General features: G+C 33.6%; 1 protein-coding gene across 2 annotated transcripts in view; it reads right to left on the reverse strand.

Moving 5' to 3' along the window:
• The window catches only part of E2f1 (E2F transcription factor 1), a 32,148-nt gene extending 20,798 nt beyond the window's left edge, over positions 1–11,350 (reverse strand). The window contains exon 1 of one of the 2 annotated variants that reach the window (XM_073988806.1): positions 6,867–11,350. The gene's annotated coding sequence lies outside the window, so the exon portion shown is untranslated. Of the gene's footprint in view, positions 1–4,795; positions 5,106–6,866 lie in introns of those variants that run through there. The other variant, XM_073988818.1, reaches the window with a different exon arrangement.
• Positions 11,351–24,400: the final 13,050 nt, after the last annotated feature.

The following is a 24,400-nucleotide window of genomic DNA, read 5'->3' on the forward strand; positions in this document are numbered from 1 at the left end:
TTGTTTTTTGTGATGGCTGACTAGAAGAAAAATCAGAGCAAAGTGTATTCTATAAATGTCATTGAACGTTGAAGTATCAACAGCAAGCAAAACGTACAACCGAATAGTAGTGGTAAAGTAACTGACACACGACAATTCATCGCCGTCATGAACATCACCACCATCGCCGCCGTTGTATAGAAATAAAACAAATTCACTCAACTGTTGTTAAAAGAGAAATAATAAATATGAAAAGGCACGAAAACACTTGAAATTATGTTATTTACTATAGAATAAGAACAAGAAAGGCTAAAAACAACAATAACAAAAAAGCAACCAACATACGTGCATCGAGCTGTAAAATAATTTATTGTCTGCATGAAACAGAAACCCGCCGTTCATGAACGAAAAAATAAAGGGGGGCGAATAAAAAAAAAAAATAAACATTGACCATTTCTAGCCTAGCCGCTACCACAAAAGAAACTCTTCCTAGTTTAATGACCTTATAAAGCCCAGTTTTATTTTATAACATACGGGATGTTGTTGTTCTATAATAAGCAAAAATGCTAATAAGGTCACACAATGTTCCATCAATAACTCTAAAGAAAGGTCAATAATTTGTCACTCGCATACGCTTGCATGGAGTAACTGATAAAATATTCTCCGACTTCACGTGATAATGAAATAACAACTGACATTTTATGATGGTATCGCCACCACCACCACCGTCATCATTATCGTAACGTAGGCGTAACGTTTGTTCTAACGTTTAGAGAATAAATAATTATGCTCGACAGAGAGCAGAACGTAAATTTTATGCTTTATAATTAAATGACATGAAAGGGGACTTCTTCTTTGATGCACTTGCCTTCTTACACAATAAAAAGCTACCGTTCAATAATTTTGTAATTCTTAGGAAAATAGAAATTATTTACACGAACCATGTCTAACCTCAATAAAAACAATTTTACGAGCATGAGGTTAAATGGGGTTCATTTTATTTTAAATATAGAAAACATTTCTTTGGTCGCTTATCCTCAGTGGAACTTTTGAAACTGTATAAATGTACCTTTTACGTTTAATCTAAGGTCATGTTTACATCAAACGGATTTTAGTAAAACTGTGTTATTGCCATTGCATATTCTATATGTCAAATAAAACACATGTTTTACAATAGCCATAATTTGTTATTTATCACTGATGAGTGAACGTGAAACATATAATAGCTCAGTTCCCGTACTTTTTTTTTTAATGATAAAAGTTGCAAAAGAACAATACTGTCAAAAATTGCAACCACATGGAAACTTGTTAAAAAGAAAAAAAATAAACAAAAAAAAAAAAAATGGAAAAAGGGTAAAAACACAACTAATGTGTCAAGGAATCATAGATTTCTCGCCATATTTACATTTGAACCTTTTGTCGGGTTAACCTTTTTAGGAGAATTTATTTGAGGCAGGGTTTAAAAGCCAGCATCTAAAAACATTAGCATTAGCTGTACACTTCAACTGCTACACAATATTGACACACACGGCCAAATAAGCAACCGAACGCATATTTATTTTTGTAAGTTTTTGCTTATTTCGTTTTTTACGCTAAATATTTTTTTCGTTAGGCATAATCGACAACCACGCTACATATTTAGCAATCGACTGACCATTCGTCGCAGCGAATTAACAAGCGAAGGTGTTTTAAGTGATTAGGGTTGTCAACGCAGTAATAAAAAAGGTGTTATTTAATGTCAAAATGCATCCATCATATGATAGAACCTAAAGAATACTAATTATTATTGTTGTTTAAAATTAAAAAATTTATTTTGAACGGCTTCACCAAAAATTCATATGTCCTTTGAACGAAAAAGTGGAATTAATTATACTGGTAACCCTGATCTCAAAAACAATTGTTTGCTGAAACTTTGCTGCGTATTCTCTTTTCTGATATGCGTTGATCATGTGTGCTGCGTGTCCGATGCTTTTTTATTATAGCAACAATATCAAATAGCATCAGCATCATCAATATTTTTGTGAAATTTGTTGCTACATGTTGCCGTTGTTCATTGTTGCTAAACATATTTCGAAGAAATTTTAGCAGGTAAAGCTGCAAATATGCTGTGCTGTTGCTAATATGGCGTTAGCATTTTAAACCCTGATATGAGGTTTTCGCAATGGACTTCAAAGTTTAATTTCACTCGATTAACTAAATCCAGTTATATGTAAATATACTGTTAGAAACTCACTTGAGATTGATGACATCTCAAACTTGCAATCACTACAAGGAAACCTTGCAACCAGTAAAGGCCATCACTGAATCAATCTTTGCTTTCTTTCTTCGCTTTTCGAAGCCAAATGGAAAGCATAGAACGACGGCGGAATAGCAAAACTGCTCTAGGATTACTTTATACATTTGGAAAGTGGACAAAGCAAGCGCCCTAAGACTTACACAATTTTGTGGTTCCTGAAAATCACAATTTATTGAAGCGCGCCAAATGGGAATTAATAAATTTGGAGCACGTATAGAGGCTTTCGTAACCCCTAAATAACTTCTTATAAACCATGTTATCATACAAAGAAAGTGAATCTTGTGGAAACCATGAGGTACACATATGACAAAATCGCGTCTGCACCGAATCGGAGTCTGTAAAAGTTGGCAGTGAAAAATACTCTTTTCTGGTATCCCAGTACAGCAACCGAACGATGCTACTTGAATAAATAAATATACGCTTTACTAAGCTGACGGAGCTAAACCTTTGCTTAACTGTTTTGGAACATGTTGTTTGTTATGTTGGGCCCCGTTATGTTGGGAATTATGCCCGGAACATAACTTTTTATCCTCAAGTGTGGGAAATAATTTTTGGAGCTTAAAAAAAATAATTTTTAACATTTGTATTTTTTTAAACTGATACAAGCTCATTGGTTGCAATGGTAAAGAACCTCTTCGACGCATTCTATAGAAAGATTAACATATTTATGAATTGACTACAAAAATCCATCAACAGCTACGTGTTCAGATTGTTCCTATCTATGGTCCGCCATGTTTTATCTCTACTAATTACAGTTTGAAATTTTCATTATAACATCATGTTGTTTTGATTAGAAAACAACAAGGTTATAACATGGGCTAATTTCATTACAGAATAAGTGCAGATAAAAATTATGTCTCATTATTAATTGAAGGAACCATGTTTCATAACTATATTGCGCTTTTAAGCAATCAATCACACTAATATCATTTTAAGATGTTTTTGTTTTCTTTGTAATTGATATCAGGTTTCAAATTACTTTTTTCACAATCCCTTCTCTTAGCGAACACAAGGTGGTATTGTGCCAGAAACAAACAAAAAAGTATCGATAAAAAACAGAATGTGTTGAATATTTTGTTTCACTGTGACAAAAATAGTTTCATCTCAACAACAAAAATGTTATGTGAATAACTGATACCATTAAAAATAAAATACATACATAAATGGAGGCCATTGAAAACGTCATAAGGTTTGGCAGGCAGGGGCAACGGCGCATCATTCAAATGTGAAAGTGACAAAAAAAAAAACACCTTAATATATGTACTTCACAAGAATATGGCAACTATTGCATTTGAGACTTAGGCTTTGTTTTATTGGAAATAAAATGACATTTACACTGGCACTTATTATTACGTTTAACATATCTTTATTGATTTATTTGACATAAATTGTGTGAAAATTTATGTCAAATAAACCGGAATACAATACTTATCATGAAATAGTACGACAATGTTAATTTAAAGCACATTTACATTGAACGAAATTTAGTTTAGTGCCACTGCAAATTTATTGAAATATGTTTGACCTCATGGAGTAACGATGTAAAGACAACAATTACAATAACAATTAGACTGCACCGTTATATAAAGTATATTATCTTATTTGTTTGACGTAAAATGCATCTATATAACTAGATTTAGTTAATCAAATAAATCCTCATAAAGGCAGTTATCCCGGCAAAAAGCTCTAGTGTAAACATGGCCTCAGTCTAAACGTGCTATAGAACCAGCTGATGCATTCTCTTGCTGTCAAAACTTGTTATAAATGACAAAAGTATGTTTTGATGTAGGATTTGAAATGTCAATTCCATTGCACACACGTCAAATAAATCCTCATTTTAAATCCAGTGGATTTTTTGACGACACATTAAATTCAGTGGATTTCGTAGATCTAAACGCACTATAACATTTGTGAAACATATTTCAACGTTTTCTTCTTTTTCACAGATTCCTGTCAAAAAGTTTTTTTTTTTGACAGCATGATAAGGTTTTTGCCTGAATTTGCTTTCTGTGGTGTACACACTGCCATAACAAATGAATTATTGAAAATACATTCGTTATATATTTTAACGCTACGTTACGTGTAATTTGTGACTAATTTGAGAATGATGTTGGCATGCATATAAGCGTTGAAATATAAACACTTTTGCTTGATTTTTAATGCTCGCGCACTTTTGACATCTACAACAAATCCAATCAAATCAATTGTCGATTGTATTTTTTATGGTTAAGATTGATATTCTAGCACACAAACACACACGGATTTCGCATTAGAAGAATCAGCTGATTTTGTAATTATTTTTGTAGTATTTTTCAACATTTTTTTTAAATATTTTATCACTGTTTTTACTTTTTTCAATTTTGTTTTTAATTATTTTATTCATTTAAAGTAAGTAGTATATTTTGCTGAAATAGAAAGGTAAAGAAAAAATACCGAAAATCCAATAAAACAAAATATTTTAATTTTTGTTGTTTGTTTTCTTCAAGTCTATTTTGCTGCTGCTGGTGGTGTCGGACGTACCAAAGTGTGTCCGTCCGTCCCTCCGTTCACATATCCACTCAGACAATAGTACACCACAAAATGTTTCAAACACCACAGCTTTTTCTATTGTTGTTTTAATCGATTAGATTTCTTTCTCTACATTTGCTTGCTTTTGACGTTCACGGAAAGCCAGAAATCCCCAAGTGAGTGGTTTGCTCGAAGAAGAGCCAGCCAGCCAGTAAATACAGAAATAATAGTTGTTTCAATAATGAGTAGAAGAAGAAGAAGAGGAAACACAGAGCCGCTAGAGCGCTTAGAAAGCACTGCGGCAGCATATGAAAGAATAAAATTAAATCAATCACTTTTTGAGGTTCTGGGGGCCGGCCAACCAATCAATTTTCCCAATTTCTTTGGAGTTTTAAGTTTAGTTTTGTCTTAAATCAATTTTTGGAACGCCATTATTGTTTACAAAGGGATTACTTTTTTTACTCTGGTCGGAGGCAGGCGACGGCCGATGGTCGGTCGGCTTACGAGTTTGCTTGTTTTCGTGCGCTGTTACCCTGAATGACTGTTGGTTGGTTGGTGTTTACTTGGCACTATCAGAAGAAGAAGAATTGTCGTGTCAGCCAGTTTTTGATTTTGTTTGCTTTTTTAGATTTCCAGAATTTCAGGGGGAGCATTGTGGTGATACAGCACGTATCTCCACTTCTCTTCGTTTTTATAAACGAAGAACTCCGCCTCTGCTTGGAACCAAACAACAACAAGAAAAGCAGAGCAACAAATGTTTTACTGACTGATGGTGCGTCAGAGTGTATCTGCTGCGCTGTGTGTTGCTTGCCGCAATGATGACGTCTACATGTAGATAATTGCTTGATAATTAATTATAGTATTAAATACCAACAACAACAAAGTTTTGTTTTAACTTTTTTATGATTTGGTAATAAAAATTCTTGGCATAATTATAACACATATGATTTGCAAAGCCATTGAATTGAATTGGTACTTTGATTTCACTGACTATAATGTGGGCGGCAGAGAGTGAGAGAGGGAGAAGAGAAAGCAGCAGCAGCATCCAAAAACCTTCGTTTATTTATTTAAAAATTTAACAGAGTTTGAATTTTCTGGTTAAGGGGGTTGCGTTCGTTAATAGGCATTGGCGTGGCCAAGTTTTGTGTTTCGTATTATTGCTTTTTTCACATTGTTTTTGTTGTGTGCACCTTCTAATTTTATTTTCTTCTTTAAAAGTTTTGTTGTTACTATTTTTTAATTATACAAAATAGGTACGGCTGGCTAATAGCAGATTATGGCAAATTGGTTGGTATGTTCCACTTGATTCCACTTTTTTAGAGTAATTTAAAAATATTCATACGACCTGATGCCCAGATACGTAACTCACAGTAGCATTGATGGGAAGATCCCCCCTCCCCCTTCCACAATGACAAAATTCGAAAGTAAAGTGGCTTAATTTGGTCAGGGTTCAGGTCAATGCGTTTATTTACTGCATTACATTTAAAATATTTTTGCACAATATTTTTCCAAATTCTTATGGTAGGCAGACGTTCCAACTTTCTTTTCGGAGGAAAATCTGATATACACTCACGCACATTCTCCAAAAGAAAACATAACAAATCAAGGAGAAATCAGAAAAAATTAAATGCGGAGACAATATTAAAAGCGATAATGTTTGATGACGGCGGCGATGACGGTGTATTTAGCAAAGACACGACCAACCGCGACCAAATGCGACCGACCGACCGGTAGAAGAAAAAAAAATATTTTTTTCTTTTTGAAACGAAGGCAACGATGTTTGAGCATTTTGATAGGTTGTTATTGTTGTACCTTTTTTGTTTTATCTAGATACTATTTTAAGGCCGGTTTCTTTTTATAGATTTTTTTCCGACGAAGTATTCCGAATTCTTGCCATTTTTTCTTCAACATTTACAATAAAGAAGAACCTTTTTATTTTGGAATTTTTAATTTTTTCATTATGCGAAAGAAAAAATTCAGGCGCATTTCAATTTTTCGTTTTTTTCTTATTATACAACTCCATAGGTATTATCTTAATATAAAAATCATACAAATCATTGATTCGTACCACACACAGACGTACCACAATCACATAAAAAATAAATCAAAAATGAATTTATAAAAAGGTTCGATTTGTCGTCGTTCACACAATCCCAAAGTATTTAAAAAAATTGTATATTTGTCGATATTTTAATTTTTTTATTTTCTTTAATTTTATTTTCTTCTTCTACATCAGGGAGAAAATTACACAGACAACCATCAATGAGTGTAGCAAACGAAGCACTAACTGTTCGTATACCGGGAGAAAAGCCAACAAGTTAAAAATCCCATTGTCGCCCAAACAAAAACAGCGGCAACACTTCTGAGAGAAACACAAAGAGAGAGAGAGAGAGTTCCTTACTTTTTGCTCCCAAACATATTGTCTAGTTGGCTGAATGGCCGGCCTAACTCCCAGACCCCAATGGGAGAGAGAGTAAAACATACTCGAAAACTGTGATAAAACAATCAACAAAATCCCCCAAATAACATAAACAACAACAACATGAAATGAAAAAAAAAACAAGAAACCCCCACACCACGGACTGAGGGAGAGCGAAAGGTACAATTAAAGAATTTAAGAGATTACCAACAAAACCTTCTTTTAATTTATTTCATGAATTAATTGAAACAATCCGGAGGACATGTGAAACGTCTTTTTGAATAAATATTGAGGCATTAAAATGTAAAACTAATTGGAAACTTTTAAAATACCCAATAAGCTGTAAATGACTGCTGTTTGACTATGAAAATTTCTGAATTACCTAAAAAAGTTTGTTCGGTTTCTTCTTCTTTTGCCCCACATGTTTTACTAACGTTGAAGTTCTTTTTGTTCTTTAGTTTTCTTTTAGTCCCCCACACACACATTTTTTCTACTTAGGTATGATGTAGTTGTTGTTATATTGGGTATTGTGACTCTTGGGACAATCTTAATGAGAATCGCTTGATTGTGCTCCACACAGTACACGACTGTAATATTAATAATTGTTCGGTTTTTTTTTGGAAATGTGAAAGACGAACTCTATAGGCATGAAACCTCAATAGTATTATCATATTTCAAATGCAGCAGTACCGATATGATTGTGGCATGGACATTGGAGGAGGCCGGCTCCGAAGTCATCAACTGTGAATTTTGCAAGGAATTTTTGAAGAACACTCAAGTTAGGAATGTTTTTTATTTTTTGGAAATATGTAAAAAATAAAGATAAAGTTCAAAGGACAAAAGATGAGACCTTTCTGACTTTAAAATAAAAGACAAAGTTCGGTGGGACAAAGGTGAAACCTTTTTGGCTTCAAAATATTTTGAATGCCGTGGTTCCACTGTTGACGGTAACCTAGCACAGCTGGAACATCGAATGAGAACATCTTTTAAGACATCAAATGTGGGTTTTTAAAGACATTTTGAGACCGGTAGTCCATCATTGGCCGTATATAAAAAAATGGCGCCCAACGTGGGGTTAGTTTGTACGAACGCAAATAAAACAAAAAATTAGAATTTTGTTAATAACCGGGATTTAGCAAACACAGTGGGTTTAAATTGTTAAATCTATCCCAAAGAAGTCCCCATAAAGGAGGTTAACCAGATAAAAAGCTTTAATGTAAATATGACCTAAAATTATATAAAATTGTGGCTTCTTTTTGTAAGACGGCAATAAAATTGACAAGCAATTAGCATTTCGGTTTCTTAACAGGTTAGACTTAATAGGTAAGTATGATTGCGGATTTGTGGATAGTCGGAGGTTAAAACATCTGGTATCCAGTTTCACCCCGGTGGATGAAAGACCCTGTAGGGGTCTTGTACAGAGTAGAAGACCTTCGTAGGTGTATTCAATAGCCTAGAATACCTCCGTAGGGGCCTTTTGTAAAATAGAAGACCTACGTAGTGGCCTTTTATAGAATAGAAGTCCTCCGTAGGGGTCTTCCATACAATAGAAGACTTCCGTGGGGGCCTTTTATACAATATAAGACCTCCGAAGGTGTCTTCTATAGACGAACCCCGTAGGGTCTTTCTATAGAATTGAAGGACTCCGTAGGGGTCTTCTATAGAATAAAAGACCTCCGTAGGGGTCTTCTATAGAATAGAAGACCTCCGTAGGGTCTTCTATAAAATAGAAGACCTCCGTAGGGGTCTTCTATAGAATAGTAGACCTCCGTGGGGGTCTTATATAGAATAGTAGAGCTCCGTGGGGGTCTTATATAGAATAGTAGACCTCAGTGGGGGTCTTATATAGAATAAAAGACCTGCGTAGGGGTCGTCTATAGAATAGAAGAATTCCGTAGGGGTCTTCTATAGAAAAGAAGACGTAGAAGACCTTGTTAGGGGGTCTTTCTATAGAATATAAGACCTTCGTAGGGGGTCTTCTATAGAATAGAAGACCTCCGTAGGGATATTGTATACAATAGAAGACCTCCGTTGGTGTCTTTTATAAAACAGATGACCTCCGCAGGGGTCGTCTAAAGAATAGAAGACTTCCGTAGGGGTTTTCTATAGAAAAGAAGACGTCTGTAGAGGACTTCTATAGAATAGAAGACCTTCGTATTGGTCTTCTATAGACTAGAAGACCTCCGTACGTGTCTTCTATAATATAGAAGACTTCCGTATGGGGTCTTCTACAGTTTCGTTATAACAATTCGCTGATGTACTTATAATCAACGTGTAAAATTTTTTACCTACTTTTGGTACTGTTCTAGACAAAAAAAAAAAAACAAACTTTGCTTAACATCACGAATTTAAACAGTCTATGGCGTCAGTTGTTCATTAAAACTTTTTATCGCTTAAACTTCTTTATGAGGATTTATTTGAATGGAATTGCCATTTGAAGTCCAATGGTCAAGTGCCGGCAGGTTACTACTTTTGTCGACTATTATGGCATTTCCTACAGGTTTATTAAATGCAGTTACTTATATGTAAACGTACTATTAGTATCATTTGTTCTGTAAAATACTCAGGTGCTTATTTAAAAATTCTTTTCTAATATTCTGCGGAGTACTGTATTTCATACGTGAGTGCAGTCAGCACTCAAATACTGCTGAAGAGTAAAGCAAATAGAGAGATAATAATCGAAAGAATACAAAAAGAGAGGGAGAGAGAGAGAACAATTTATACAATATGCTAAATAGTACGTACTCATATCGGCAAGGGTAAAAATTTAAAAGGGAATTTGTTAAAAATAAAAGGCAATAGAAAAAGTCCAATTAGGTATTGCAGGGTAGATAAATTCCGGTCATATAGTTAAAAATATAACAAATTCAATTGCTCGCCGACTCTTGATAACAATATAAATGATTGGAACAGACAAGATCTTTGAGACTGGAGTGCCCAGTGCAATTGCAACATGACGCCCTTTATTACGTTTCTTTTCTTTTCATTGATGTTAATTGAAATACAACACCCACCCTACGCTATTAGCATTAATTTCTTCTCATGCAATTTCAATGAATCATTTCTCTTTTACATTATCAAGGTTTGCCAATGCGTGCTTGATTTAATGAATATTTGTATATTATAAAAAATGAAAAAAAAACTTCTCTGAGAATAGAAAGTGGAATTTGAAATGTCCAAAATTCCGGTTTGTCGCCGCTTACAATGCCACATAAGTAGCCTTTGTATACAAGAAAAGAATATAGAATTTTGTTTTGTTTTTTAGTTTCGTTGATGAATGGTGTTTACGCGTTAAGTAATTATAGTGGCAAAAAGCGACAATAAAAGCAACAACGAATAATTCTTTGCTAATTCCACTTTTAATAAAAACAAAAAAACCCTCTCTTGTTTAACTCTTCTAAAACGATGGTAGAGGAGGTATGTGGCCACAAACGACCGCATTTTACACACAACTTGTAGTAAACAAGTTTTTTTCTTATTCCCGAGGAATGACACGGCAAAGCAAACAAAGTAGGAGAAGAAGCTTAAGAAATGGCAGCAGCAGCAGTAAAACAAGCAAATTACTTGTAAATTAAAACAAAACACAATTCACAAAAGATGAGAACAGAACAAACAACCAAATCGTACCCCAAGTCTTGTACTAAAAACGCCAGCAAATAAATTTTAAAAAAATCTACTCAAAAATAAAAGCAGCAAGCAAAAACAAACTGCCTGAGTGTGTGTGCTGTGTGAGTGTTCGGCTGGTAAAAACGGCAATGCCATATGTTATACTCTTCTGGTGCGCTTCGTTGATCGGACAATAAAGTAGCCAAAAACAAAACAGGAAACCGAATATAAACGGAATGGTATGGAACACCGACACCACCAGAAAAATCCGACAGTATTCACCACACAATTGCCACTCACTTCACTCAGCGCAAAAACGTAAAACGACAACAGCAAAGTCTAGTTGGGTCGGGTCCCCTTTTTTGTTGTTATCGAGAGAGGGAGATAAATAAAAGAAAAAAATGAGTTTGGGAGAGAGAGAGAATAGATAATTAAAGAGCCAATATATATTAGCATTAACGGAAGTGACGTATTATTTTATTTGCTCTACTTTTTGCTGTTGTTGTAGTTGTCGTAAACATATGTTATAATATAATTTCAGAGAATATACACAAGCGGGAATGTGTGTGAGTGTGAACGAACGTGTTGTAGTTGTGGCAGGGAGATACAATTGCTTGTGGGTGACAATTCCACAGCAGATACTGAAAGGTGGGTTTTTTTTTATTTTTGCATAAATGTAAACAAACATGCAAACATTTTGACAACTTTGTCAAATTGACAGTGTCAGTTTACAGTGTTGCCATCTTGTAAGTCTTTTAAAGTAAGTATTTATAAAAATAATGTTGAGTGTTTTTAATATCAAAAGGTAATGTATAAATTTTAATTTAATTTGAATATGCTTTTTGTTTTATTTTATAGTTAACATTGTCCCATGCTGCGTATGTTTAATAATGTATTTATGTAAATCATACGACACATTGCACAAAGTACGTCATGTGGCGAGACAGAGAGAGATGAATGAGGGAGACGACATGTATACATTATTGCAAATTATTGCAGAGGGATTAATAGATCCTGTGGTTTAATCATTACCGTTTACATATATCAATGAAATGATTTAAGTAATAGTTGATTACTTATTGTTCACATTCAAATACAAATTCATTATGTCCCTGTACTTTTTTACGAGACCGTAAAAACTGCAAAATTTGCAAACACTCTAACAGAAATGTAATGTGCCAATTTCTCAGGAAGTATGGATATGCCCCCGAAAAAAAATTGTACACCACATACACAACATCTTGCCAAAAATGTAAAAGCGATCCCAAACGAGTCCTTAAACTGCACTCTTTCTAAATTTTGTGTGGGAGGTATCCGATGTAGTTAATATTCGAACATAATCCGAGGGTTGTATAACTGTTGCCGGCAGGCTTTCTTGGAGCTTTTCAGCCATCATCTCAAGAAGTATGAACTTGCCCCCGAAAAATGCGCTGTCGTAACAGGGTCCGCAAGAAGAACTGGTTGCAAAAAAATCAAAACGATACGAGACGAGCTGTTAAACTATACTTCCGAAATTTTCTGTGGGAGGTACACGAATCAGTATACCGATTTAATCCATATTCAAACCTGATCTATCCCTGAAAGTAATATTACCCATTCTCATTATTTGGACATTTGTGCGGGAGGTACCGGAAGGAATAGACCGATAAGGTCTATCTTCGAACGTAAACTAAGTTTGGACAAAATATTACAATACCCATATTTGAAGCAAATCGGTTGATCTGTTCGAGAGTTATCATGCGTACTAGCCAGATAGACAACCGGACGGACAACTCCAAATTGTCTGAAACGGATGTAGTCCAAACATACTTGGGTTCTAACCAATGTTTCGACGAGGCACAATTTTGGTCGTATCAAAGTATTAAGCTACAGACTGAGTGAAAATCCGCATTAGCACAAGACAATGTATATACCTGTCTTGTGCTAATGCGGATTTGGACTAGAGATGGACACGTGTCGTGAGTAGTGCGTCTTGTGCCTTCTCGAAAAACGCTAGGTTTCGGTGGGTTGTGCGTGACCGTGATTTTTAGTAAAATTGAAGCACGCAAGACACGATTTAGCACGAACGACACGATGGGTCACGATCGTGCTAAATTTGAGTTCATCTCCATGAAATAATTATTTTAGATCCCACAAAATCCATATGTTCATATTCAGCGTGCAATTCAAAATCGATATACATATGTCCGTCCGTCTGTCCCTCTGTGTTAATCACTCTAGCGTCCGAGCGGATTGAAGTAAGTGGATACAATTTTAGTATTGAAAATGAGCTATATACATAGGTCCACGTTTTCGTGTAGGCACTATACAAAGTGGCTCGTCGATGCTTACAGAATTTTGAAAGTATTAGTCCCATTTACCTTCCGAATCGGTTGCAATTCAGGTATTTTGAATATCGATGTTTTGAGCCCAAATTGAATGTAATTTAGCACTTAGCGTTCGAAGTGACCACAGAACTTTTCCACCAAAAATAATGGATTTCGGTCTATATTTTGGAATGGACCTCATATAACGAAACCGTCCGATTTCAGTTATTTTGAAGTTTCGAGTTCGATCCAATTTTCAAAAAAAAAAAAATGCAGGAAAAATTACGAACATCGGTCCACGTTTTGGAATAGCCCCATATAACGGTACCTCGCGATTTCCGATTTTTTGAAGTTTTTATCGACGTTTTCGGCCCAAATAGGATGTAATTTAGGGTTCGAAGTGGTCAAGAAACTTCTGCACCAAAAATAAGGGCATATGTAAGTCGACGATTTGGAATAGCCCCATATAACGCTACCGCCCGATTTCAGATATTTTGAAGCTTACATGATGTTTTCGGCCCAAATTGGTTGTGATTTTGGCATTTGGGGTTGTCATGGGCCAACACAAATTGTGTATATTGGTACTTTCGTAAATCCCGATTTACATTAGGCGATTTTACTCGTTCCCTTTTAAAATTGCTTCTTGTATCTATCTATACAAGCTAGTCAGTTCTGGTAGATCTTATTTTAATGACATTAAAAATTTGTCAAACACGAAAAATATAAAAGCAATTGCCTGCAAATTACCAATACGACCAATTTTTTCCATTTCCAATCCCCTTATGTATCTACCCTTTAAGCAGAGACTTGCCGCAGGTAAACTTGCCTAATGTTGATTGGGACTAAATTGTCGTGTTAGTGCGTAAAAATGTATAACAATTTTGGTCCTTGTTCGTGCATGTCCGTGTCTAATTTTTTAGGCACACATCCATCTATAGCTTGGACCGACATTCTACCTACTGCATAAGGACACCTTCTAACAACCACACATACCACAACAAGGCTCTCCGAACGTCTGTATAACCCAAATACATTATGACCGAAATCCCATGTATAATATTTTTGTGGAGAAAAACATTTTGGGCGTACGTGCGTATTTAGGTATGCATGTGACCCAATAACATCATCCTAATAATGTCTGAATTTGAAATTATGTGATAAAAAATCAGCAGTCTGAGAGTTTCGAAATGAGATTTCAGACAAGCTGACAGACAGTCTTATCATTTAATATCCTACTAAAGAATACAATGGGTCTACGAACATTGCCTATCAACTTTGAAAAAAAAAATTGAGAACGACTAAACGTAAAAAAATCCAGTCAATAAATATCACATTTTTGTCATTACCCCATATAACGTTTTTAACATTATACAAGCTATAAAACAAAATATTTAAATAATAAATTAAAGTTTGCTCGAGTATACCCCTTAGGTTTTATACTCGAGCAAACTTTATTTCCCGCACAGCTTTTAACACGCATCAATGCAATACTATATTTTCTAAATTTTTTTAGCTTTCTAAAAAATCTCTGCAAGTGGTGGTGTCCAACTATTTGAGGTTACATATCAGCAAACATCCAAAAATTTATCTAAAATTAGTATTGTATTAATATAACTATTTTATGTTCCACATCATCAAACATTGAAAAGATCTGCATAGAAATTAAGCAGAAGAAGTCTCCCCCTGGGTCTGGTTAAACTAGAAATTTATTTTTAATAATTAATATCGGTGTGCATTGATATGAAGAGAAAAAGTATTCCCCTGGATCGGGTTGAAAAACATTTTTATTTTCAATAATTAATTTTCATTTTTAGAATACTTTTCCAATTAAGTGAATTATTTTTAACATTCCTCACACAGTCAGTCATAAAATAAAGAAAGAGAAAAACAAAAACAAGTTTTCCATAGATTCAATTTTATTCTGATCATTCATAGGCAATTTTCAATGACTCTTAGAGTAATGACAATAAAACCACCGAGAACAGCAGCAACAACAAATCTAATGCTTTAATCTGTGAAATTTTTTAGGTGTGCTTTGTGCCGCTCACTCATTCCTAAGTTTAATAAACTCTTGTTCACACACATCAGCCGTGTTGCCGTGTTGATCACCCCTTTTGTAAAGTGTTTTTGAAATATAAAAAATATATATTTCACATGGCAGCATGGGTTTGAGTGGCTTTCTTGTTTGCCTGCTAGTTTATTTTGTGTCTGACAGACAGCGTGAGTAACACATAATTTACCAAAAAAAAGCTCAGGGTGATTTTTTATATTCAAACAATTTTTTTTTGTTTCATAATGTGTACGTGTTTGTCTGAGGCATTATCCTTTGGGGGTAAATCCTTGTGGCATCTTTTTTTTATGTTAAAAAACTTCTCACGAATGTATGGTTATGAAAAAAACGCTGTTCCTTTTCTTGTCAAAGAAATAAATTATTGTTTGTATGTGAAAAAACGTCCATCAAACAATGACAGAAACACAATAAGTCAATCATATATAAATATATATTTTTATTTTGCTAATTATTTATTATCTTAATATTTGTAGATTATAAATACTTTGCTTGATAATGATCTAATAAATTATGTAGTTTATTTCCGGGTAAAGATAGTTCGGTGTGTAACTTAGATAAGATTACTAAAACTATGCAATGCACTACGATATGATAGCAGTGCATCGAATTATTGCTAGCAATAGGCCGGAAGAGTTGTCAATGAGTCAGAAAACACGGGACAACATCAATGACTGTGCCAAGGTTGTAGGATGTTGTCTTTTCCGCAAAATTTGACATTTGTTTGAGAGAAATGTTACTGAAAAATAGAGTTGGGCAATTGAATGACTTAGTTCACTGTCCTAGTTCAAAAACGTATGAGTAACGTCATACAAACTAACGTGTGATATTAAGTATACGTAGTTTGTTCATACAAACGATCGGTGTCCATTGAACTAGATAGTGAACTAGGTCGTTCAATATAGTTCAATTGGCACAACTCTACTGAAAGAAAGAGGGTTAATGTAAACAATAAATGGTCAATTTCTATTTCTATTGATAATAGAAGTGATTGTAAATAAAGTATTTTTGTCTTGTTTTCATGCTGCCTGGTTTCACGATAAACTTTAGAACTATGGCTAAAAATAATGCTTTGTACCGCATTACATAAAACGGATTTCAGTAAAAGTCTTCATTTACGTCAATTCCATTGAATATACTTCAAATAAATCTCATGGTTTCATAAATGTCAGCTGATTATCACGCTAGTTGTCAAAATGCATTATTGTGAATAAAACTACATACAAAAAGGTAAACGAGCAATTCACAGTAGTGCGTTATTGTAAACAAATTTTGATGTTTGGTGTGGTAAATGGCCCGATTATTTTTATCGACGGTGTAACTTCTTATTCCGCCATGGTAGCCATTAAAAAAGTTACGGTAAATTCTTGTTTTCATTGGGGTAAATAAAGATTTTAGAATCGCCAACATTGAGAGGCCGTTGCAGAAAATTCGTGTTTGTTATTAAAGAACATTCTAAAGATTGCTGAATAAATTTAAACTATATTTAGGGAAGATTTTAGGGTTCAGTTCTATAAATTTATAATTTAATTTACAGCCTGTTTCTGTATATCGATAAGAAAATGAATGTGTACGAAATACTACCAAACTCGTGTTTGTGGTTATTTTTCGATTATTTTCCATTACGCCAACTAACTATTTTAACATGGGGATGAGCAAGGCTGTGGACAATTGTCCATCTCTGCATTACTTTTAACTAGTTATAAACCAACTATTTTTAACTAATTTATATCTAACTATTTTTTAACTATTTATAGTTAGTTTAAAAATGTTATTTTTGTCTTAAAGAGAGAAAAAACCTTATATTTTATTCATTTTAATTATTTTATATTTTTGAATTCTCTCTTTTGCTTTTATTTTTGACTTTTTATTTTGACACCAGTTGCTTCTCAGTTATTTTTCCTTGTTGTTCCTCTTTTGGAATGTCGAGTCTATCAAAACTAGCTTGTATAATTGTATGTTGCATTTATATCGAAATAATTACGAAAGTGAATATGAGAATTATTTGCGTCGAAAACACACTATTGAACATTCAACGTTTTCAACTGGTTGATCCCTAGATGACTTTTCAACTAATTTAGAGTTGGTTGTAGAAAAATTGCTTTGTAACCGACTATTTTCCAACTGGTAAATAACTAGTTGAAAAGTAATGCAGAGATAGTCAGTTTTCCATTTTATTAGTTTTCAATCTGGTTGTTATATAGATGACTTTTCAGCCAATTTGTAGTTAGTTGTAGAATAATGCATTTATAACTATTTTGTAAACCGGTTGAGAAAAGTCCCGCAGGGTAAAGTTTGTGTGTGTTTCATTCGCACACATTTTCGTTTCGACATACAGAAACAGGCTGTTGGTCCATACCCAGCAAACCAAATGTCTGATGTCCGACACGTCTGAACAATTTCGGAAACAAAGTCGTTCAGATTTCGTTCCGATTTCTAAACGATCTTTCGGAGAGGAAATAGTTCAGATTTTTGTACCGATTTCGCTCCGATTTCGGAACGAATGTCGGAAAGAAATTTCCTTTCCGAATTTCCCAAGGATTTTCTTCAGATTTCGTTACGAAATCGGACCGAAATCGATCCGATGTAGCTCCGACATTTCGTTCCGAAATTATGTCAACCACTTCATACAACTTTCGTTAAGATATCGTTACGATTTCGGTTCAGATATCGGACGTATCGTCCGAATTTTGTTCCGATTTCGTTACGATGTCGGTGCGATTGGTTTGCTGGGTATTTACATTAGGCAATTTTCCTTGTGGGAATTGTTACTTTGAAGGAGAGAGGTGAAGCATATGGTAACCCTTTGCCTCTTAACACCCCCTCTCACCAACAAACTGACAATTGCAGCGCGTTCATATTACCCAAATACTTTACGACCAAAATCCCGTTTAAAACAAAAAACCGCGATGAACAAATATATTTATATATAAATATATAGAAACAAATTATTTTGTTCTACAGATAAATACATTTTATGTTGTTTTTTACTTATGTATTCGAAATACAAAATACACACATACAAAACATATACGCCCTGTCAATATTGAATTTGTTCAAATTTATATTTTATACGCACGGCGTATTTTCCTTTTTGTGAGGGAAAATGCTTTGTGTGTACGAGCGTATTCAGGCATGCTTGTTCTATCCAGTTTAAAGTTACTGCAGTTTCAAATGCCATATAGAGAAGCTTTAAATCTTGTTGTTAAACGAAATAGTCCACTGTATATTGTTTGGTTCAATCCATGGTGGAATAAGAAGGTGTTACATCAAATCATACCAAACGTCAAAATTGTTCACAATAACGCATTACTGTGAACTGCTTGTTTACCTTCTGTATGTGATTTTATTCACAATAATGCATTTTGACAACTAGTGTGATAATCAGCTGTTTTTCCCGTTCTACCTGTATTATTGTGAAATGTGTTCAATCTATGAGGGATGGAATCAACAATTTATTGCAGAATCGTGTTAAAGCATGTTTATATTTTGAAATTTAGTGGACTTCAACTTTCAATTCCATTACAATGAAAGGTAGGTAAGTTTGAGAAATAATAAAGAATACAACTCTGTAGTTAGGGCTCAAATGGCATGGAGCAATAATAAAGATATAGACCCGTACATCTGAATAGTTAGTCAATTTTACAAAAAGATATGTTTTTGTTGAAAAGTACCGCACATTACCTGGCGTTTTCACACAGACAATTTTGAGCAGGCAAAACACCACAATTTTACATTTCTCAACATATATGAAAATTTATAAAGGTATTGATGATGTTGTATTGTTGTTTGCCCAAAATTGTCGTTTGTAAACGTCAGATTATTTTATTAATATAAAAACTAGTAACTACTTCTTCTTTAGAAACCATAACTAATCGAAGCGTCCCCGTACTCAAAAAATATCAAAAATTGTACCCTTACTTAGGAGAGTGGAAACAAAAATGCCATTCTCTTATCTTCTAATAAACAAGTAGTAGGATCTTTACAATATTTTTCATTTTTCCGTTCCCCTACTTTTAGAACAAATTTCAATTAAAAACAACATTTGACAATTCAATCTTTTGCTAGTATTACAATTTAAATTCAATTTTTGTCATTGTTTTAGAATTTTAAAATGTGTGTTACAAAACAAGTTTTTTTGTTGGAACAATTCACAGATGCATCTACCTTTATTATTGCCCAAAAAGTTCATCCCTGCTTTGGGCAGAACATGCCATAATATGAGAAAAATTTTAATCAGCTGTGACTTACCTAGTATTTATTGCACCATAGCGTATACATACGTCAAATAAAACTCGCGGATTTTAGATGAGGATTTATTTGACGTATGCATATATAAGTTTAAGTTGGGAATTTGCAGTCATGACATTGTTTTATAAGGGGGCGATACAGAATTGAATTGAATTTGAATTGTCCCAATTTGAACTTCTATATCTCAAAAACGGTAAAACCGACGAGAATATCATAAAGGTCGATCTTGTAGAGAATTTTCATAGCTACAATATTTGTTTTAATCCCATTTTGATAGGAAGTGCGGTTTCCAAGCAAAATCGCGAAAACCTAAACAACCCCTAAAAATGTCAACTTAAATCGCGATTTATTTAAAAAGCGCTCCGGCGATTTTTTTGTTTTTTGATTGTTCTCATCTATGGACATTGTAGTTTCAGAATTCGCAAAAACTTCCGAGGTGTAAGCACCTTCCATTTAAAATTGTTTCAAGAGCACCATGATATGCAATGGAATTGACAACTTAAATCCGATGGATCAACTGAATCCAACTTAATGTAAACGTATTATAACGAAGATGATGTTGGAATAAACGTTAGTTTTTTAAATTTTTGATTTATATTTTCCTTCTTAGGCCATGTTTGCATTAGATCTTTTTGTATAGTTAACCTTCTTTATGAGGATTTATGTGACATATAGGCAATGAAAATGACATTTGAAATCCAATGGATTTACTTAAGTTGTCTTTTAACACACTTTGTTCACACTTTGTTTACAGTTCTTCACTAGGAACTTGCAAGTTTTTACTGGAGAATTTTCTTCTAGCAAGAACATGCACACATTAGCTTTGCTCCTTTACTTTTTTAATAGTAAAAGTAGCAAAAGAGAGAAGTTCTCTCTTCTTTCAGAAAACTGTGATAATTGCTCTCACGTAACAAGTTTTGCACAAAAGTAAAGAAACTGAAAAAATAGTAGATCTGGCAGCAAAAATAACAAACAAAATAAATTTCGCAGTTTAAATTTTTATTATTTTATTTCTTTTTATTTTGCTTTGACAAAGCGCGTAGTTTTCTTTTTTCCTTTTGCCTTAATTGTCTAATAAATGTTAAATCAGCAGTTTGACAGATTTTCCACTTTTTACACAACGAAATTTGTAGAGCAGAAAGTAGTAAAAGAGAAAGCCACATTGGCTCTCTCCTCTCTCACTCTCTTAAAAATTGCTTCCAGTTTTACTAGTTTTTTGGGGTTAAGGAACGCTTAACGAGTTAAAAATGGTAAAAATGGCAAAACTTGAAGAATCTTTAACGTAAAGGAACAAAGCTATTATATGTAAACGTACTACATATTACAAAATTTTCTAATGAGATATATCCAAAATTTCCCTACCATCAGGAAAAGTGGCAATACTCGCTAATGTATAAATGTGTGGCAACACTTGCAGGCACATTGACAATGAAAACAAACAATAAACAAACAATAACAACACATCTGAACTGAATGTTAAGTAAAACAGAAGTAAAGACGACAGCCGCCGACCCGACCAATTCAACGAACATACCAACCAACAATCATCACACTGCAGTACACACACACATAATTTAGTACACAAACAAGCACATAAGGAAAAAAGAACGAAAAACAACGAATATATAAAATAGAGAAATGCAGATGACGATAATAGAAGTAATAAAACAGAAAAATTATAAAAGAAGAAACAAAATAAAGAAAAACAGCATTGGAAACTACAGTAAAAATAGACTAATTTGGAGAGAGAGAGTATGAGACGGAGAGGGATTGAGACATAGATGTCAAAGTGCTACCCATAGTGAGAGTTTGGATTTATTCGGAAATACAAAAACAACAGCCAGTCAGCAATTCCCAGCCATTTTGTTCTCAAATAGAATGCATTTTCCATTTAAAATGAAATAAGACTTACTTAGAAAGGAAGAAAAGTTTAAAGCGGCCATACATAATACCACAATTACTAGGGTGCTGTTGGGGTACAGTAGTAGATCAGAATGATGTTTCTTTTGCTTAATAAGGATAAAAAAGGATATTTAATTTTGAATGCAATGGGGTAGAACACAACATTTGAAAGGGATGATTTTTCAAAATTTGCCAAATGGTCTGTCAAACTCTGGTCATATTCAGAAGTTTAATTGGAATTAAAAGAGCTATGAAAAAAAATCAAATTGGACTTGGTATATACTTATATACACGCGTATGTATGCATACACTTATATAAATATTTATGTGCATGCATATGTATGTAATATACAAAAAGGTCGATTTAGCAAAAAGAAACAAAAAATAATTTTAGGGGTTATCATGAACGGCAATTCCCCGTGACTTTGTCACTTTCTCCCTTGAGTTGTAACGGCGGAAAGACAAAACTCACGGGAAAATTTCATTTATGATAACCCCCTTTAAGTTATCTATTAAATTGTGGCTTCGCTCTAATACATCGAGTTTTCGAAATATGAACATGCAATTTTGACACAATCTGAAATAGATTAGTAGAAAAATATAAATTACCTATATTTAAAAATAAATAAAAATAAAAATGCTTAGGACAATCTTTGAATAAATGAGCGTTATATGTTGGGGTAAGAAAAATTATTCATTCTTCGAAGCAAAAAAAAAAAAAAAAATAAACGCTGTTTCTCCCTACATATCGTTTGCATTTGATGTCTATATAAAATATTGATTTTAAACCAAGGGTTTTCTCAAAATACGTGAAATAAGTAGGCAACTTTAAAATTGGAATTTTCTAATTTGCCTGAAAAAGTATTTTATAATACTTTAAAATCGATTTATGACATGGGACACAATTTTTGTATTCCAATGTTCGCCAAAGCTTCCAAAATTACCGCTTTTCCTATGGAACCATCCTAAAAGAAATTTGTCGGAGATGCGGAAAGTTACTCAATCATCACGGACCACAAAGATCAAGAGATTTGCCGTCTACTGTAGCTGTTAAACAGTACTTTTTCCAAATTTTGTGTGGGAGGAACACGAAGGGGTATAACGATTTAATTCATTTTCAAACCTATTGTGCTTTTCTCTAACTAATTTTTTGAGTTACCGACAAAAATGGGTAAAATTAAAATACTTATAACTTCGGTAATTAACGATATTATTCGGTAAGTTAGCGAGCAATGAAAAGTAGTCGTAGTCGTAGTAACAGTGTTGTTAACTTTTATTTGAACTTTTCATTCATAATTTTGCGTTTCAATGTTACCTATTTTTGTCGGTAACTCAAAAAATGGGGTAGACAATCGCACTACTGATACATGCTTGGAAGCAATATTATCATATGTATGCAAAGCTATAACCAATTCGGTTACTCCCTTCCAGAGTTATCGTGCACACCATTTTAGGGAGCATTTTTGAACATTTGTTTCTTAGGCACTGGAAGGAGTGACCGATACGGCCTATCTTCGAAATTAAACTATGTTTGGACAAAATGTTACGATACCCATATCGGTTGATACCGTTCGAGAGTTATCGTGCTTTCCTGCCAGGTAAACAGACGGACGGACGGCCATGGTTAAGTCGATTTGTTGGTCCAATCATGTCATTGGTCCCTTTAACAATATGCATGATAACATCTACAATATTTATTGTTAGAAGATTATTTTAAATGTTGTGGTGAAAAAATTGTTGAGTTTGGATTTTTGTATTTTTTTTTTTTTTTAAATTTCTCCAACGGTGCGATTCTCTATTGTTATGTTTCTTATTTCTTCTTGGGTAGGTGCAATGTGGAACTATTAATTTACCTTCTCGTCTATCGAGTATACCAACAACATAATCTGAAATATTTTGGAATCTGACTTTATGTTGTTTTCAGCAAAACTTGTTGGGGATTTTTCATGTAGCATTTATGCCAAAGTTATTTGGAAAATGTATATGCGAATTATATACAAATATTAGATAAATTGGTTTTCTAGGATGACCGTTTTTTTAAGTTAAAGTTTAAAAGTTTTGGGCCATGTTCATGAGTACAATTTGTATTGTAGATTATTTTAACCATATTCTCAATTTCGAAAATTGGTTTTGCGAAAATTGAGTTTCGAGTTTTCAATTGCGATGATTTAACAAAATAAAAGTTTAACATAAATATATTTTGCTCCGTGGTCAGACCTCTGCTAGGCTTGGCTAGCCAATTATTTCAGCGGCCGGTAATCTTTTTGCTTACTTTATTCTGTACAGAATTAAAAAAATATGTTTCTAGAATTTTTGTTTCTTGTGAACATCCGTAGAAATGCTATCCCGACGACACATCTCAGGATAAAATTCGACAGCAAAATTAATTTTGCGGTTTATGGTTTCGCATACATAAGACATTCGTAATTTTCATATTCAATTCCCAATAAATTTTGAACACTAGGGTTATGACTTTTTTACAATCGCATATCCCTGTATTATAGCGTGATGAGTTTCTACATAAGATTACATAAAATCTTAATTATAAAGTGATTCGATAAAAAAAGCTGCCGCACAAAAAGCTTTTAAAGTTTTTATTGTTCAGAACTTTTGAACAATTTTAAAAGTCACTATAAGCTGATATTTAACTGAAAACGAGATATAGGGGCACACGACATAATCGATATGACATAACCGTTGGTTTCTCACTATTTTATCGTCGTATTATTACATATATATAATTTTGTATTATATATAACATTACTTCATATATCATTAAAATTAAAAGTGGTTTGTTGGGGACCTTTTTCAATATTTTTATGAAATAAAAGTTATGTTAGTCATTAATAGGCAATACGTCATTCATTCGTGCAACAGGAAATCATTTTTTGAGATAATTTTTTTCATTTCATAGTATTTAAAAAAAAAAAAAAAAAATCAGATTGGTTTGTGCGGAAACTTTTTTTATAATAAAATGGAATGAATGCTATTTTAGGCATTAGTAGACAAAAGTTCATTCATTCTCACTAAAAAGTCATAACCCTATTGAACACCGTCTAAGGAGT

The sequence above is a fragment of the Musca autumnalis genome, unplaced genomic scaffold (genome assembly GCF_047663935.1).
Source record: "Musca autumnalis isolate F117 unplaced genomic scaffold, ASM4766393v1 scaffold_1, whole genome shotgun sequence".
Lineage (NCBI taxonomy): Eukaryota > Metazoa > Arthropoda > Insecta > Diptera > Muscidae > Musca > Musca autumnalis.